The sequence below is a fragment of the Caretta caretta genome, chromosome 26 (assembly GCF_965140235.1).
Source record: "Caretta caretta isolate rCarCar2 chromosome 26, rCarCar1.hap1, whole genome shotgun sequence".
NCBI classification, from domain to species: domain Eukaryota; kingdom Metazoa; phylum Chordata; order Testudines; family Cheloniidae; genus Caretta; species Caretta caretta.
Genome location: NC_134231.1, coordinates 4,472,222 through 4,484,556, shown reverse-complemented (window position 1 = coordinate 4,484,556; position 12,335 = coordinate 4,472,222). Strand labels below are relative to the sequence as shown.

Here is a 12,335-nt window from a genome sequence, read left to right as displayed (position 1 = left end):
CAAAATATGTGATGAAATGTATAGTAACTGCAATGTGATGTGTAAAGTTATAGAAAGGAAAAGTTTTCTGTGTAACTTTGGATGTGTGGTGCACCCTCTACCCACTCCCTATGCTTGAGTCTGATAACTCATTGTGGCTTTTCTGTATACCAAATATAGATACCCGAGTGACAAAATCTGGAGTTGAACTGAGTTCTTGGGAAGCTGAGTGGAAAGGGATCTTGGAGGGAATCCCAACATAGTGTGCCGGGACTCGGATCCATTCATCTGGAGCAGGTAACGCATGGTTTATTATATGTGTAGCTTTGCTGTCAATGATCACAAGGAAGCAGCTTAGCAATGGTATTGGAAGGGTTCAAATTTGAGGAGGTTTCCAGGGTAATGGGGGAGTGGGTTAGATCAAAAGGAGGTCCCTGTGGACTCCCTGGGAAGTGATAGGGGGAGACTGGGACTGGATGGAAAAGGAAGTCCAACGAATAGTATTAGATGAGAAATGGGGGTAGTGGGGAGAAGCATGTGTAGTAGAGAAATTCAGTAACATAAAGGGAATAGAGGAAGGTACTTTGGATCTCTATGTAAAAGAATGCTTAACAAACCACAACAAAGGTCTGTTAAATGCACTAAAACTTTAAAGAATAAGACCCAAGGGCACCCATGGAGAGAACAGCAACTGTAACTAAAGAATGAGTGCAAAAATAAATGAATAAATAAACCACAAAGATAAGCTCAGATTCGCCAAGAGAAATCAGCTGAGAAATGTGTCACTTTGGGAGATAAATAAACGATTTAAGGCAAGAGAGTGAGGAGTTCAAGGGAGCATTTATGAAGACATTAAAAACTTTACAGAGTACTGAAAGGATTAAGCAGGCTGGTGTAGTAAAGATATTGGCGGTAACATTAAATAAGAAGGGAAAAAAGAATGCTTGGTTTGATAATAAAACTGGTTAGGGCAGTATAACTCAGAGTAGTCTCACCTGGTGAAACCCTGGAAGTCAAACACGTTTTCAAGGAGAGGTCAGACGGCTATGACCTACCAGCACTATGCTTTTGTCCCCAGAATCCTTTACATCCATTCTGAAGGAAAATGGGCCCCTTTCCCAAAGGAATGGTCTGTAAATAATCAATTGTAAACTACCGCTGTAGGCAGAGAGACAATCTGATTTGAATCATTTGACTATGGACAATTTAGTCAAACTCACTAAAAGGAAATAAGGGATTTCCATCTGAACTTGGATGCCTCTGAATGTACAAGTAATGAATGTAATCTAGGTTTAGTTATGTAAAAAGTAGTTAGAGCAACACCATGGGTACTGAGCAAAATATTTAAAAGAAACGCAAAATACATTTGTGTAATCATGTAAGGTTTTAAGGAGATAAACAAACACTCCTGGCTTGTAAAACCCCATTTTGTATGTTTAAAATTAATTGTCTTTTAAAAGATTCCAGCCAAAATCCATTTGAATTTTCCAGTCAAAGTTGCAAAAACCGACAGACACTTTTTGAACAGCTGCCAATGTTTCCCCTGCAGCCTTTGCTAAATTCTTTTTTTCCCCTTCCCTTCTCAAGCCAAACACAAGTAGCTGGAGTTATCTGGCTTTGTTATTTAGCATTTAACCATTTGGGAATCTTAATACTTTTGTGAAGTTCAACTTCTTTTAAAATAGGGACCAGAGGACTTGCTGTGACTTTGGCGGGGAAAGTGGGACATGTCACAAAGGTAGCAATGTTAGGAACACTGAGCCTTATGAAGCTCTGAGTAATTAGACAATCACTTTGATAGGAGAGGTACATGGAAACTCTTTAAGCACAAAACAAACAGTTAAACTTCATGTGAAAATTAATATGGCGAACACGATTTCATGGCAAATAAAGGGTAAGGGTTGCACTATGGACGGAAGATACATTCCCATGCAAACATGTAGTGTATATTGTAAAAAGGGTAAAACAAATGTAAATAAGACATGCTATTTAATTGAATATTATAGAGACTCCAAAGAGACGCTACAATCGGTTGTGTTTCCTTTTTCACATGGCTGTCTGTTTGGAAGCAGAAACCAACACAGCACCAAGAAAGATCAGTGAATATTAGAAACGCAGCTTAACCATTAACGATCTTATTCAAAAGTTCTGTTTAACTGTGATGTAAAATAAATATTATTAGGAAGTAAAAACCTATATGGTAGCATTTTATAAATGGCAAAAGAATAATTGCTTTAAAATTATGCAATTGTATAAAAGATTGAAATGCCCTAGATTGGAAACAAATCAACTAATCGCTTAAGGTTAAATTTATTAAGGAAATATTGTTTAATAATATTAATGAGCAAATGTTGCAGCCAGAATTAGCATCTAGAGTGTTGTACTTTGAAAATCAACAAAGCAAAGAATTCACTGATAAAGAGCTTTTAACTATTTTATGTGTGATGTTGTAAATGTTTTTTTAAATGTACAAGATAAAGTTAATTTCCTATTATGAAAGGTACAAGACAAAAAAAAAGACATATGGGAACTATATGCTATATAAAGTCAAAGAGGCCTTCAGTGACATAGAACAAGGAAGGTTGCCCTCTTTTATCACCACAGAAAAGTTAAAAATTTGGTACAAGGGAGGTAATGCTAATTAGTACAGGGTATAAAAATTAACAAGGGTCCAACACTATGAAGTTTGTGGGGAAAACCCCCAAACCCAGTCTTGGTCAGTGTGTTATCAGTGAAAGCACTAGAAAGCACTACAACTTACAGTATGGAAGAAGTTTGTTTTCTCGCCTCAAATACTGTTGCAAGAGAATGCAAGGTCTGGAAAGCTCCAGACTTGTACTGCTGTTTGGACCTGGGGACACTTACATGTGCAGGTGAAAAGTCTTACAGACAGAGTTGCCGACATATGCATTCACTCTGGGGGAACAGTCTCCAAATTGCACACTACGGTTGAGATGCTGGGATGTTGGTAAAGTAAAAATATTAACAAATATTATGTGATGGATGAAAAGGACCACTTCTGGTATGGACTCAGGGAATGCTATTTTAGTTGACCTATGTTCTGGTCACACCTAAGTTTCCTGTGGTAATAAATTGAAAGAGTTTTAAATTTTGTGCCAGTTTTTCATAGTATAATTAAAATAAAAGCAGAGTTAAAATGACAGAAGATTGCTTTAAAGCTTATCATGTGGTGTTACACTCTGATGGAGAATCCCAGAGGAGGTGAACTTCATAGGCCTTCAGCAGGGGTAAATTTCATTGGGAGCAATGCTCCTAAATTCCTTAGCTCCTTTCAGAATTCCAGCTCAAGGAACTTGGGAGAGGCAGGAGTTGTTTGGGCATCATCCCATGCAGAGGTTTTCACTTGACTGTAGAAACAAAATCCTTTAAAAATCTCTCGGCATCCACTGTGCATTTGTTCTGACACAGACAGGGTTTCTGTCTCCTGAACCTGCAAAGTACAGTAATTAATAACACCTGGAACAGGCCTTGTTAAAGATTTAGGGAGGATTAAGTCTCCTGTGGAAATGAATAAGAAAGAGAGAGAAGAATCCCCATGGGGAAATAAGCAGCGAGTGGGATGTCTGCCTCTTCCTGGCGAATGAGCATCATTTGCTTTTCATGTCCAAACCAGAAGCTTCCACTGAATGATGGAAATCAATTGTTGACATGCAAGAAGAAATATGGATTAAATTTATAACTGTGTTTAGAGCATCAGGGGATGAATTAGCCTAATTGGTGTATTAGTCTCAGTTACACAGAGTAATCACCACAGGCTGCTTCTGTTTTCATTAGAAATTTAATTAAGTTGATCAATGTTTGGCTTCTACACCCCCATTTTCCAGCATCTCCACAACCATTCTTTTGTTTAATCAATATCTTTTTAGTGGGGTGGGGAGGAAGCTCTTTTGACTATATTCCATTTTTAATTTTTTCTCTTGGCGTGGTTCTGTACTTCAGTCTCTGCTTATCTAAAATCTGTTGCAAAGTTGCTACTCCAAACTCCACAGTAAACTGCAGCACAGCCTGTTGTCCCGGTCTGCACTTCTTGCTGGAGAAGGAATTGATGGTTTATGGAATAGAGAACGGAGCAGGTTAGGGTATGTCAACACTGCAATTAAACTCCAGCAGCTGGCCCGTGTCAGCTGACTCGGGCTTATGGGGCTTGGGTTGCTGGCCATAAAAGTATGGTGTAGACATTCAGGCTGAAGCCTGGGCTTTGGGACCTTCTCCCCAAGGTTTTTCCATCATATCCATTTAGATGGCAAGGTTTTTGAGCTAGGGGTTATCTCTCACTGTTTGTATACATACCATCTAGCACAATGTGGCCTTGGTCTCAGTTGGTGCAACCATAATACAAATATTAAACTAAAACGGCCTCTTCCAGTTGACCCATAGGAATATGTGTTCAAGCTGAAGTCAAAATGTGATACTTTTGCCAGAAATATGTCTCACAGCTCTGGCAGTGCCTGGTGTCCTATAAGTGGGCATATATTACATTTATACTTACTTTAAGGCTCCTTTACACTGCCCTAGGGTGCAAAGAGGCCTTAGTGTAAATAAGCATCAGGACCATTGTGTGCATGCCCCTAGTTCTGGAATAGTCCAGCATATGCTTAGCACAGACTTGCAGGGGTGCATGGGGTCAGACCCTCAGCTGGTTTAAATCCAAATCACTGGAGCGACACTGATTTACAGCAGCTAAGGAACTGGCTCATTTCCCCTCTCTTTTTGGGTGTTTTTAATGGAGTTACATTGGCAGTGATGAATCAGGCTGTCCACATTTTCATCCAGAAACTGGAAAGTCTCTATCGCTTAGAAGAGTTATTCCTGGCTAATGGAAGGGCGCGCTCCATAAATGTTGCTTCCAAGTGTCACCCATGAGATTTGTCTTTGTGCAGAGTCTGCAATGTGATGCAATTAAAAACAAACATCCCCCTGTTTAGGAATCAGAGCACATGACGGATGGGCCTATGGCTCACTGTTGCTCTTTAGAGGACTGGTAGCGGAATTAAGATGGGTGATAGCTAGCTGCTGTCAGCTGGAGTGTACCATGCACCACTTAAAGTTGTATGTTTCCAGTCTCTGGAAGCCAGTTTTGCCACACGCTGATGTTCAAAGATGGACCTCTGATAGATCTTCCTCCAGCACAATCAGTGGGGATGTTAGCATCCCTGATATTTGTCTTGTTATCTAAAAAAGAACACAAATATTTGGCATTGCTTAGTATTTGTCATTAGTGCAAGAGGCTACAACGGTGCCTCCATGCCCCGCTGCATTGTCTAAATTAATCCACTGAGGCATATTGAATCACTTAATCATGGTGGAAACGTACTGCTTTGGAAAGGCACGCTCTCCCTTCATTAGATTTAATATATTTCTCATTATACAAATCTGCCACTGCGACAATAAGTCTTGTTCATAAATCAGTTTGCCCTTTTGCTTTGCAGTCGCGGAGAACTTTCATCAAAGAAGGCATAAATGGAATCTGTAAGACAGGAGGTCACAGCAACTCTAACCAGATATTAATATCTATTCATTAAGCGTATTTTAATAGCACATTTTAATAGCCTCTGTAAAACAATTATGGTCCCTTCTTTTCTTCCCCCTTCTTCCTGTTGGCATTTTCACACTGTAAAAAGAGAGTGTTATTATTTATTGTTTGTTTCATGGTAGTGACTAGAAGCCACATTGTGCTAGGCACTGTACATTAGAGATAGTCACATTTTTTATTTTTCAGAATTTCATTAATGTTTCTTCATTTAACACTTGTGGAAATGTTTCAAAAATTAAAAAAAAAATCATCGCAAAATTTTCAGCACTTTCTGACCAATCCTTCTCCAAATGTGCATATAAAAATAAACTTGAAATTTGCTCATCACTTTCCCAGTGGGTTGTGTCTCTAGATCTTTTGTTTCAAGACCATGAATCAGTTATTTACACAACATTGAGGGTCAATAGGCTATGGATCAATGCACAATAAAATCACAAGCTGAAGCACCATATTAGCTTATGCAGTATTTACCTCCGAGATTATTCTGCCCTGGATAGTGCACGGCTTTTACAAATTTTAAGAGGCTGAGAAATTAATTTCTGACAAACACTGCAAAATACTTTGGGCAAAATAAGGGGATAAGCTCTGTCCTAAATCATACCCATGCTGCTGCTGCCTCCTCCTTCATTCTTTGTTAAATTAGTGTCCAGGAGCTCCTACAAAAAATTAGGGCACCATTGTACTAGGCCTTGTACACACACTTAGTGTATATCTAGACTGCCACCACATCCAGAGAGGCCATCCTGCCTCCCTTCTCCTTTTCTTGCTCTCCCACACTCAGTACGGAGCAAGTTTCCTCTTCAAGAGGGCTACACACTAAACCTGTATGGTGTTAGTAAATCTGAGGAATCACTCTGTTCCCCTGACACAATCTCCTGTGTTATTTCATTAGCCAATTAAGATGTAAGAGCTCAGAAAAGCCCACCTCAGTGAGTGAATAGGCTCTGATTTTAATTATTTGGAGGGGCTTTGGTGGAGCTACACCTATGTTCCCCTTATTTTTCCCTCTTCTCCATAGGTTCCTGCATTGGGACCATAGGAACTGCCAAAATGCATTGGACCAGGGATCCATTTAGTTCAGTATACTGCCTTTGACAGCTACCAGCACTGCCTTAGTTAGAGCAAAGAATGCTGTCAGGAACATGGGATTCTCCTCCTGATTCTGCCGCTAGCTCACAGGATGACTTTAAAGATTCATAGATTTTTAAAGGCCAGAAAGGACCATTGTGATGGCCTAGCTCAGGGGTGGCCAACCTGTGGCTCCAGAGCCACATGAGGCTCTTCAGAAGTTAATATGCGGCTCCTTGTCTAGGTACCGACTCCGGGGCTGGAGCTACGGGCGCCAACTTTCCACTGTGCTGGGGGTGCTCACTGCTCAACCTCTGGCTCTGCCACAGGCCCTGCCCCCACTCCACTCCCTCCCACCCCCTCCCCTGAGCCTGCCATGCCCTCGCTCCTCCCCCTCCACACCAGAGCCTCCTCCACACCCTGAAACAGCTGATTGGGAGGTGTGGGGAGGGAGAGGGAGGCGCTGATGCGGGGGGAGCTAATGAGGGGGCTGCTGACGTATTACTGTGGCTCTTCAGCAATGTGCATTGGTAAATTCTGGCTCCTTCTCAGGCTGAGGTTGGCCACCCCTGCCCTAGCTGGCTTATTGCAGCACACAGGCCAGAAAACTTCCTTTCATTAATTCCTGTTTCATGTTCAATAGCTCTGCTTGAACTAGAGCAGATCTTTTAGAAAAACATCCAATATTGATTTAAAAATTGCCAGTGATAGAGGGGCCAACACAACCCTTGGTAAGTTGTTTAACTGATTAATTACCCTCACTGTTAAAAATGTATGCCTTCTTTCTAGCCTAAATTTGTCTAGCTTCAATGATCCAGCGACCGATTCTTGTTATACCTTTTCCTGCTAGACTGAAGAGCTCTCAGTTATCAAATTTTTATTCCATATGTAGGTAATTAGAGACTGTGATGAAGTTGCACCTTACTCTTCTCTTTGATGAGCTAAAGAGTTTGAGCTCCTTGAAATTAATGTTCCCTGTGCCTTAGTTTCCAAGGGTAAGCGCCTAAGTGACTTAAGAGCCTAAATCCTATTGTTTTAATGGGACTTAGGTGCCTAAATTTCTTAGGTGCTTTCAAAAATGTTACCTCCAATCTATACAATAGGAATAATAATACTCATGTGCCTCCCAAGATGGGTTATCAAGTGTAATTAATTGTGAGCCGCTCTGCAGTCCTTGGATGAAAGCTGCTTAGTAAATGCCCCGAAGTCATATAATTACAATGACTTATTTCCAGAAGACATCCCAGTCCAGATGTCCATTGCAAGTCAATGCAATAAATTTATGACCATGTCTCTACAGAGTCTTTGCACTGAGGGTATTTCTTAGGTGCCAGTGGACAGACATGGAATGATGACTACTGGGAACAACCCAGAAGTCTAGCCATCTTATGTTTTTATACTGACACCCATCTCCATTGTATAGAACATGCCAAATTACTTCTCCCAAGAGTTGCTGGGCAAGGGTGTATAATTGTGTTTGTGGCTGCATTTTGATGTCCTACTATCATAGCTATTTTTGTCCTTTACAAATGTAGCAGCAATTTAGCAATCTATTGACTTGACTTTTTTTCTTATAAATATGCTGCCTGTTGGATGCATAATTCAAATTCACATAGAAATCATGAGCTGTTTGCTTTAGCAAGAGCTATAATTTAAGCGTAACCTCAGTAGAAAGCCATTCAGTGCCATATCCCTGTAAAGTGTAATTTAGTCTGGCTATGCAATCTTCCTTACCACCATTCTAATATGGGAGCTTGTTTACTAAATAATTCTCACAGAGTTTTGCTCAGAGCGCTGGTTTTATGCAGAGTCGTCATCTTTCCCCCCTCCCCGCTTCTCCCAGAAACACATAAGCGTTGCCAAGGTAAATGAGCGCTCTTTGGAAAGCTATTACTGCCATGCAGTTTTCATTTGAAAATGTCACAATAAAGCAATGTTCTTTGATGCTGAGAAGTGTGCCAAGTTAGAGCATGATAAAAACAGCAAATAAAATAAAATAATACGTCAGAAGAACTTGAAGGAGAAAACAAAATGACATTTTTTTTTAAGTCCACGGTTCCTTCTTCTGTGCACCAGTCTGTCATTTGAGATCAGCCAGTTTTCTTCACTTCTACAACATGAGATGGGTCCAAGTGGTGAAATCTGGCTTCTCAGTCAGATGCAACATCCCTAGAGTTTGGGGCAGTCCATTACAAAGATAAGCCCTGAGCTGTGAAGCTCATTTTTTAATCTGGATTCAAGGGCATATGGGCCTGGTGGTCTAGATCAGTCCACTAGAGAGGGAGATCCCAGTTGTGAAACTCACAGCCAAACCCACTTCCTGATATGAACTTCTGCATAATTTTGGAAAAGGGGGTTTAATCTGGTGTTCCAGTTCCAACCATCTCTATAATTATAATCCCTGTATTCCTAATGTGGAGAACAGGAGCCAGGATGTTTTCTGGGGAGCATCCTTGATTCTCTAACCTGCTCAGAGTAGAAGGGAGATAAACCCTCATACTGAAGAGCATAATCCAACCTTTAACTGAGGGGTTTAGGGAGAAACTTTCCCTATTGGCTGGTTATTCCATAATTGCCCAGAAGGGAGTTCCTTGAGCAGCTGATGTGGGCCACTGTTGGAGACAGGATACTGGTCTAGATGGACCCTTGGTCTGATCCAATATGGAAATCTCTTGTTTCTGTGGTTCCCTGTCCATCCAGAAAGTAATCATGCTGACTTTCAGAGCATGGTGGGTGGCTCATCTGTTGACCTAAACTTTAAATAACTACTATTAATAATAATAATAACCGATAAATAAAGGTATATCTGTCACAAAAAGTTTATTTGTGCAAAGTGAAAGGGTAGTGATTTTGTAATTTTACTTAGTGGCAATTATGATTTCTGGTTGAGGAGCAGGGAATCATTCAAAATTAATTAGATTGGGAATGTAGTTCACTGCAAACCATTGCCAAGAGAGGCATTATAAAATTCTTTGCAGAAGGAATCTTCTTTTTAGCATATGCACAATGTGTCTCAGGTCGTATGTGACCAGGATTCATCACCAAATTTGGTCTGCATCATTAGCTGCCCTGGCCTGGGCCCAGTATTGATGGGGAGCACAACGTGAATGCCAATCAGGATGAATAAAAAACATCTACCACATGTGAGAAGAGATGTTAGTAATGTTGATTTATGGAAGACGCTCAGATATTGTAGTGAGAAGGGTGGTATAAGAAGCTGTTTAGAAAAGAAGAGAAAGTCTTAAAGGTGAAATTTAGAGCTAGATCATCAGCTGATATAAATCTATGTAGCCCTGAGGAAATCAATGTAGCTACATCAAGTTACACTAGCTGGGGATATGGCCTTTCAAAAGGGGAAAAGGCTCAGTAACTTGGATAAAACTGGTTTCAGAGTAGCAGCCATGTTAGTCTGTATTCGCAAAAAGAAAAGGAGGACTTGTGGCACCTTAGAGACTAACCAATTTATTTGCGCATGAGCTTTCGTGAGCTACAGCTCACTTCACCGGATGCCGTTGATAGATTTCCACTCCATTCGGCTAAATTCAGTGCCTTGCATAATGACAGGTTTCAGAGTAGCAGCCGTGTTAGTCTGTATTCGCAAAAAGAAAAGGAGGACTTGTGGCACCTTAGCTCACAAAAGCTTAGGCTCAAATAAATTTGTTAGTCTCTAAAGTGCCACAAGTCTTCCTTTTCTTTTTGGATAAAACTGTGGAGGGAAGGGATGAGCAGATAAAGCAAGAGAGCTTCCAACTCTAAAGTCAGTGAAAGGGGATAGAAAGGAGGCCAGGCTCAAGATGTGGACTGAGCCAGCAGAGTCATCATAGCTGGCTCACATTATTGACGTGTTTTTTATTAATTAATTGGCTTTCATATAGGAAATCTGTTGTTTTGGTGCAAGTGTCCCAGGGATGTATCATGCAGGTATCGTCAGTGAACCATTACTGGCTCAGGGGGTGTTCAGGGAAATGATTTAATGAACCTCACTGGCTCAGAGATTTAAGGAAAGTGGAGGATACACCAGGTACCGAGAGAAAAGACAGTCTTCACGCGCTGTTACAAGGAAGCTCTCAGTCGGTTGGTTCTGGAGCAGCAGTACTCCAGTGCCTTAGGGCTAAAGCTATTTAGTCTTGGAATGTCTCTACTCTTCTGGTCGTATTAAGCACCTTGAGATTGACGAAGAGCATTATATAAGAACTAGTTATTATTTATTATTATTTTATTTTTATTACTGCTGCTGAAAGCCGAAGCTGCGGTGGCTCTTTGTAAGAGATGACCATTATGTTCAAAATAATTCTTGATCTATTCTTTTCTTGTGTAAGTGGAAAATTAATCAATAAGGGGAACTGTTTTTTTTCTTTAATACTAAGGAAGTAATAAGGACTGCTGTATTCTCTCAGTTTCTGTAGACTGCACAATGTTACTCAAAATCTTTTAGCAGTAGGTATAAGTCTGCAAAAAAGACTAGAGGGAACAACCTTGAAAATCTACTGCCAGTAGAAAGGGGAATGCAACTTAATCAAAGTACCACAGGGATTTAGGGCTGTTCACATATCTAGGCTGCCTGTTGAAAAGCATGTTATACCAAAGATTGCAGTAGCATGTTATCTTTTCCCCCACTCCCCTGGGAAGTCTGAGGATCACAAGAGCCCATTTTTACATCTGATGTCTCATGACCCTTGAAGATCTTTGCTCCCTGCTGTACACGGACACCAAAGATCCACAAAAGACATGAAAGATTCCTCAGGACAGATACAGTAGTTTGCTGCCTCTGAATCAAGCACTGTATGAGTTTTATCTGATGCTGCAAAATGGCTCAAAGCCTAACTTTGTGTTTCAGTTTTGCCCACCTGCTTTTTAGGTAGCTAGCCTTCACTGACCCAGACTCTCTTATGGCCATTGCAAATGGAAATAGGCATATTTGATCACTGTCCCTTCTTACCTTCCCAGCCAATGCACAAGTCATTAAAGCAGCACAATCTGCTCATCTCCAGTAGAGTTGGCTGGGGAATGCTTTTCCCCTCATGAAAATTTTCAGCAAAAAGAAAGTTGCTGTCCACTAAAATATTTGGGTTTTCATCAAAAATAACTGGAAACTTTGGTTGTGAACAGAATTTTTGGTGTTGTTTGACGTATCCTCCTGGAGAACAAATTTCCTTAATGAAAAATTTCTTTTTTTGACAAAACTCCACTTGCGGAGATAAAACTAGAATGGTGCTGAGGATGGACGTTCCATTTCATGAAAGATTTCATGGATTTGAGATCAAATGGAATCATCGCCTACTCATCCTATGCTCGGGAGACAGTTCTTTTGAATCAAATTGCAGACAAGGTATTAAAGACTCCATCCTCACGTTCCTCATCTCTTTCCCATAGACGCAAGAGTGTGTGTATGTGTGTTGTAGTGGGGGGTATCTCGTGAGGTCAGCGCCTAGGAATGAAGGTTATAATATGTGGGTTCTGATTTTGGTGTTGCTCAGTTTTCCTATCAGTAAAAATGGGCATCAATATGACTTTGTGGTGATAACGGTGGCACGTTGTGTGGCTTCATTAATTAATGTTTTAAGCCCTTTGAGATCCTCGGATGGACGGAACTATACAAGTGCTAACTATCATTATGAAGTAGGAGGAAACAGTAATAATATAAATTCCATTGGAAATTTATTCTACAGTCTACTGATTTGATGCAAAAAATAAGTTTGCCTATTTTCTATGAGCCTGTACTACCCTTCCAGTC

At 40.5% G+C, this 12,335-nt stretch overlaps 1 long non-coding RNA gene across 1 annotated transcript in view; it reads left to right on the top strand.

Moving 5' to 3' along the window:
* The window catches only part of LOC142070152 (uncharacterized), a 343,262-nt gene that overhangs the window by 91,335 nt on the left and 239,592 nt on the right, over positions 1-12,335 (top strand). Inside the window, exon 2 of the long non-coding RNA XR_012666130.1 lies at positions 160-276. This is a non-coding gene — a long non-coding RNA (uncharacterized LOC142070152). The remainder of the gene's footprint in view (positions 1-159; positions 277-12,335) is intronic.